Source organism: Panthera tigris, chromosome B4 (genome assembly GCF_018350195.1).
Source record: "Panthera tigris isolate Pti1 chromosome B4, P.tigris_Pti1_mat1.1, whole genome shotgun sequence".
Lineage (NCBI taxonomy): Eukaryota > Metazoa > Chordata > Mammalia > Carnivora > Felidae > Panthera > Panthera tigris.
The window spans coordinates 5,157,372-5,164,548 of NC_056666.1; positions in this window are offsets into that span (position 1 = coordinate 5,157,372).

The following is a 7,177-nucleotide window of genomic DNA, read 5'->3' on the forward strand; positions in this document are numbered from 1 at the left end:
GAGATTGCCCGTTCCTTGGTTGGACTGTGTAACCATCTTTAGCGGAAACACTGACAGTGGCATGAGGGGTTCCTAAGGAAATTGGCCAACCAGATTACCCACTGCCAAGAGCTAAGTCTTCAAACCCCACCCAAGTGCTCAGATTTTCAAGCACATTTTTAGTGCTCCACTCTTATATAGTGGCAATAAACCAAGGATTGCCAGGCATCTGAAAAGAATCTCCAAGATGAAGGTTGGACATCAAAACAGTCAACCAACTTGGAGGAAACAGTCTATGCAGGGAAAAGAAAACATCTGTATTTCTTAAACATATTCAGAGAATAAGAGAAGACAGTATATCTGGGAAATAACAGGATCGATATATATATACACACATACACATGAATATTCAGAGACAAAAGTATAAAAGAAATAGAAAAAAAATAGAATTGTTGGGAGGATTGGGGCACGTGGGTGGCTCAGTTGGTTAAGCATCCGACCTCGGCTCAGGTCATGATCTCACAGTCTGTTAGTTCGATCCCCTCATCGGGCTCTCTGCTGTCAGTTCAGAGCCTGGAGCCTGCTTCGGATTCTGTGTCTCCCTCGCTCTCTGCCCCTCCCCCACTCACTCTCTCCGTCTTTCAAAATATGAATAAACGTTAAAAAATTTTTTTAAAAAAATTGTTGGAAGGATAGATTGAGAAAATAATTTGGAATGTAGAGCAAAAACAAAGATTGGGAAAAAAAGGAAATAAGTAGTTAGAACCAATATAAGAAGTTGAGCATCTGTAAAAGTTTCAGGAAGAGAAAGACAGAGGCTGGGAAATTGTTTTTAAAAATCATGAAAATTACCCACAACCGAATATATGAGTTCCCAGATTCAAATGCTCAACAAAATGGATTAAAATAGACCTACAGTGAGGCTATCATGGTGAAATTTTAGAAACACCAGAGACAAAGATCGTAGAAGCTCCCGGAAAGAAGTCATCTACAAATCAAAATGTCTTCAGATTCCACAGCAACAGCACCATGGAGCTGTACCTTCAAAACTGGGGGGAAAGGATTTCTGACTTAGAATTCTACACCTAACCAGAGAATAAAGGCATTTTCACACAAAAGTTTTACTGACCAAGAAGCTGCCGGAGGATTGAGTTACAATGAAGTCAAGAGCAAACCAAGGAGGAGGAGGAGGACGTTCCTCTAAGAAACAAGAATGTGGAAGACGTGGAGGGCATACCAAGTCTTCCTCAACATCTTGGGAGGATATTTACATAGCAGGGAGAGTGTTCAGGCTGGAGGTAGTGATAAACACCCAGAAAACAAAGGAAATGGAGAGGGGAAACAAGGAAATTGTGAATTCTTTAATAAATTAAAGCAACAGGCTGTGGTGAGAAAAAGCAGTGATTGTGAACTCACTCGGCGGCACATAGCTGTGCTTTCATAGGCTTGCTAATGTCAGTGTGTGTGATGGAGGCCGGGAAACGTGTGGACGTGTGACTGGCAGGAACGTGTTCAATCTTCAGCTTCCATAGTAAGATGTCGGCTACAGTGCCTGAAATTGAAAAATGGAAGTAGAAGTCAGTAAGAGCTTAGAGATACAGACAGGTGTACCACACCAATCAGCTAAAAGATTTTCTTTAAGGTTTTTGTTTTGTTTTGTTTTGTTTTTGAGAGAAAGAGTGTGAGCAGGGGAGGAGCAGAGAGAGAGGGAGTGAGGGAATCCCAAGCAGGCTCCATGCTGTCAGCACAGAGCCCGACGCGGGGTTCGAACCCATGAATTGTGAGATCATGATCTGAGCCGAAATCAAGACTCGGATGCTTAACTGACTGTTGTCACCCAGGTGCCCCCAGCTAAAAGATTTTTAAACCATTTCCTTTTGGGAGGGGGAGATAGAGAGGTGGGGTGCTTTTCCAGTAAAGTATCTTATATCCCTGTTGGCTTAAATCCTGCCTTTACGGCAGACCTTTAGAATATGGGTGGGCAGTGAAAAAATGGGACACGGTCCATGTAGACGAGTCTCAAGTGAGGCTGGGAAGAGGTAAGACAGTGGATGGGGGATGATGGGGCTTCAGGGAGGGGAGTTGGTTTTTAAAGTGTAAGAAATGTGAACACGCGTCGTGCTGAGTGGAACTAGCAGAGGGGCTGATGGAGGGTATGGGCGAGGGGCGTTGGTTGATGGTTAGGGTGAGGGCTGGGATGTGAGATGTAAAGGAAGCACGTATAAATGGTTAAGGAGGAAGTTTAGTTAGCTGTCACTAACTAGTTTGAGGCTGGTGTAGAGGACACGCATAGAAGCGGATAGCACAGGCTCCGGACACTGTCCCCAGACAGATGAAGACCCCACACGTACCCCTTTCTGAGGTCTCTTTCATGAAAGACCTAGGGCTGTGAGGGGTTCAGAGCGTTTGGACGGGGACTCCCTCCCTGGGCTACATGGTTACAGAATCTCCAAGAGAGCCCAGCCGGGCCGTCCCTCGTGCTCCTCACCACCAGTCATTTTATATGGTTTCCGTTCCTAGTGGTTTGGACAAAAAGGTAGAATCGACGGAGAGAGAGGAGTTTCAGCCTTAGATGCCTTTGCTTGCTTCTTCCATTTGCTGTTGTAGCAATGTCGTTTCTTCCCCTGCGCCAACCGGGTCCTCCCCTCAGCCTTCCCCACGTCAGCACAGGCACCATCACCCAGATCCTTTTGACCTTACCCCTAATGGATCTTGAGTCCATTTCTCTCCATCATCCCATCTCTTCGGCCCGCGCTCTCGTCTCTCCAGGCCCAGCGGCCACATCCGGCAGTGGCTCCATGCCTTTGCCCTGGCTCATCTCTTCTACTCTCCCTGTGGAAGGACACAGCGTCTTAAAATGAAGGCTAAATTGTGTCCCTGCTTCTTTTAAGCCCCTGCTTAAAACCTTCCAGGGGCTTCTTGCTGCAGCTAGAATGTCAGTCTGACTTGAGTTCCAGGCAGAAAAGACCTCTTGGCAAAGCGATATTTTCTGGCCCACACTCGCCCAAAGCTCATCTATCATGGGCCTTACCAACGGCCCCAGAAGGAGCCAACACGATATCAACACCTTGGTTTTATTTTCCTTTTTTAATCATGTGATTCAATGGTTGTGGATCTTTTTAAGTGATCATTTCCCCAATGGTACATTTTCCTAATCTGGACCCGTGGTAAAACAGTAACATTTTAATCTGTTGTTTCACAGCTACTTAACAGGGACAGCAGCTTTCTAGCCTGAAGTCGTGGGGACCTTTCTCCCTACCCTCTGTTCTACCTCCTCTGCTCAGCCAGTTCCCCATGTTAGGGTCTGTTAGAATATCCCCACTTTCTATTACTGAATTCAGTACCGGATTTTGTATCACTTTTTGGGCCGTAACCCAAAACAAAGACTCTAAAAGGCATTGAACAAAAAATGTTATGATTTTACCCAGGGTCTTTTGCCTCTGTCATTCTTTGTGTCCGCTTTGCCCCAGCTGACTTCTCTGCTGTTTGCAGAAGTTTGGGGCACTGTGTCCAGATGCAGCAGTGACAGAAGAAAGCCTGTGTCTTCTGTGTCTCTCAGGAGTGGGGAAACCTTTCCCAGAAGCTTCCCTAGCTGACCTCACACCTCACTGGTCAGAACTGGGTCACCTACCCGTTCCTAAACCAATCACTAAGGAGGGGGATGGCTTTACGTAATCAGCAGTTGCTTTCCTGGAGTTTGAGACGTCATCTTCCTCTGATGCGCGTGGCTGTGTGGACAAGACTAAAGACCTATGTGTTTGAGGAGGAAGGAGAGGGGGAGAGGGGTAGGCAGCCCAGCACCTGGCTGTACAGTATATAAATACATCTCAGTTACAAAACACCTCCTACGTGGTAGATACACTTAGAACCTCATGTGCCTTATTCCACGAGGTCTCCACAACTAAGCGGGAGGAACAGTGGCAGAACAGACTCTGGAGTGGCGGGCCCAGGCTGTGGCGCTCGGCGGCCTGTAGGTGAGAGCTTGGGCTCAAACTCAAGTGCCGCATCCAAACCCGTGGTATTTCCGCTACCGCCATGGGAACGGTTGGAACAGCCACTCTTCAAAAAAAACAAACAAAACCAAAAAACAACTATGTTTCTTAACAGCCAAGTGCATAGAAGGCTTTCAGATGTTCTCAGCCATGGAATTCTCCAAATTTGACTCCTAGTTAAAGAGTATAGCAGCTGTAATTAGATGGGACTCAGGGTGGCAACTAGAACGTTTTCTTTTTTTTCTTTTAATTTTTTTTTTAAGTTTATTTATTTTTGACAGAGACAGAGTACGAGCATGAGCTGGGGAGGTGCAGAGAGAGAGAGGGAGACACAGAATCCAAAGCGGGCTCCAGGCTCCAAGCTGTCAGCACAGAGCCTGACGCGGGGCTCGAACTCAAGGACCGTGAGATCGTGACCTGGGCTGAAGTCGGATGCTTAACTGACTGAGCCACCCAGGCACCCCTAACTAGAATGTTTTCGAAGCTTCCCCTCCCCCCCCAGTAGCACCCAAGGTGCTTCTGGAAACTAAGGCTTCTCGAAACATGCTGAGACATCAGCAGCCACTTGCAGCCAGGCGGCCCTTGACCACTAGGAATTAGAGCAGCTTGTGTGCCCTCCAGGTCACCTTTCCTCCAAGGGGATTTTGAAGATTACACACTCATTTTGTACTTCATGCTTTTGGCTCTCTGCCCAGAGAATTGAAAAAACACCCCTGGAAAGGTAACCATCTGAGTTCGCGGTGATGGTGTCTACCAGAAAGGGGCTGTTGGGTAGAGCCAGTGATGTGGAGGAAGACCCCAGTGTTCTGATCGCATTCTCGTCCATCCTTCATCATAAGTCCCATTACATCTAAAATGCTTCTCAAACATCCAGCCCTGTTAGTAATTTCTTCCTTCCCTGAACTTCTGTAACATTACTGCGTTCATGACTCACGTGGCATATATAGCGACTGAACTTGTGGTGTGGGGTTTTTGTTATTTTTTAATGTTTATTTGTGAGGGGGGCCCGTGGGAGAGGGAATGCACACGCTAGCGGGGGAGGGGCAGAGAGAGAGGGAGACAGAATCTGAAGCAGGCTTCAGGCTCTGAGCTGACAGCTCAGAACGTGGGGCTCGAACCCATGAACCTCGAGATCATGACCTGAGCCGAAATCAAGAATCCGACACTTAACTGACTGAGCCACCCAGGCACACCTGTTTTGCTTTGTTTTGATAGATCTTTCTTTTTGGCCAGGCTGTAGGCACGTCAAGGATAAGTACCAGGTTTTCAATTTCAGCATCTCTAGTGTCTAGAGAAAGAGGGGAGAGACACATGCCCTTTACAGAGCACTTTCGAATGTCTCTTTTGATCCTTGCCTACACGAGAAGGACAATACGTGTGTTATCTCCACTTCAAAGATGGAATGTCAGTCTGTGTAATGTAAGGGATTCTTCCAAGGTGACGAGGCCAGCAAATGGTAGGAGGACAGCTTGGCCTCAGGTTTTCTAAGTCCTGTGCTCCTTCTACTGCACAAAGGTAGTATTAAGCAAATGCCACATTTATAGGGCACGTAATGTCATAGGAGCTCAGAGGTAGATGATCTTGTACATTTGGGTAGTTCATGAAGGCCTCCTGGAGAAGGTAGAAATCGAGCTGCTTCTTGAACAGTAGGTTGGACAAATGACTGAGTATGGCAAAAGACTGACAGATGAGTTGAGACTGTGAGCAATGTGCCCAGCCCACGGGGACACAGTGGGACAGTTCCCGGGAAGCACTGGGAAGTGCAGCGAGGGAGGCAGCACGGAGCGGGGTTCTGGAAGGCCTATGTGGGAGCCGAGTCTCCACTCTTGCAGACCAGGAGTGGGGGGTGGGTCTCTAGGAGAATAAGCATCCTCCTGCAAGAGGACTCCTCAGCCAAGGAAGTAGGAGCACCATTACCGGACAGAACCGGGGGCTGCTTCTGAGGACAGATGGGGTAAGTGGGGAGTGGGGATACCGGAACCCTCTGAATTTTCCCCCCGTATCTTCATTCCAGTGTTGCCCAATCAGTGCTCTGCCTTTCAGCTGAGAAACCTGGCAGGGCTGTAAACTCAGCTACTGTTACTCAACAGCATGAGGATTCAGAATCTTAAGTTGGGTCTCCAGCCCTCTTGGCCTTGATCTCTGAAGGATGACACTCAGCCTGGTTCTAGAAGCCTCTAGGTTGCAGTCTGTGGCTTGAATTGAGACTTTGAGGATTTGAGCTTGTTACTCTCTTTTCTAAATCATTCACTGCCACTGATAGTGGCCACCCATCGGCGGCCTTGGGTTTCCTTGGCCATAGTGTTTTAGGATGGCAGCAGCTTGATTTCTACCTTCTCCAGGCCTTCATGAACTACCCAAATGTGCATGCGGTCTCCAAGAGCTGGGCCTTCTGTGGGCGTGCCATGTCAGGTAACTTCCGGGGAACTCATTCTCGGCGTGCTGTGGGCTGCTAGGTTTCCATCTCAGAATATCAGCAGGATTTCCACTACTTTCTACCCTCCTGAAGGCAGATATCCTCATTTCCCTACTCCTCTGTAATTTGCAGTGTGCTATCCTGGCACCGAATTCCCTATCGGTTAGGAACTTTTCAGTGACAAGTAATGACAATGGAATCTGTCCTAAGGGAAAAAGAAAATGAACGTCCGGGGCCATAGAACCATGGGGAGTTGGAGGATTCGGTTGCAAAAATGGATTGAGACTAAAGCCAAAATCTGCTGAGCCAAGAAACAGCATGACAACCATCCAATGGGGTTGAAGCATCGCCAGGTGCTGCTTTTTAAGTTCTGTTGTGCTCATTCATTCCGTATTCAAGTTTCTGAGTGCTAACTAGGTGAGGGTGTCTGGTGGGCCTGGGTTGGAGCTGCACACCCCCGTGGGAACAGGAGAGGGGATATCCGCCTCTAGGTTGGTGGGCAGTAAGGCCCTCCCACACAGTAAGCACAACGGTGGGCCCCCAAAATTGTAGAAGAAGGAGTGTTATATCCCAGGTAGCTAAAAACAACAAAAGAATGGGTAGATTTACAGATAGGCCCCAAGGGGAGAAAAGCATGAACCAGACTTCCACGTACATATAGTGTCATACATTCATAAATTCTGGGAAAATAAATTCCCACAGGCTTGTGGGAAAACAAGTAAACTCAAGATTCTCCTAACATTCTTGATATTCTGAGGCCAAGACGTGGCAGTCTCAGCTAATAGTAAAG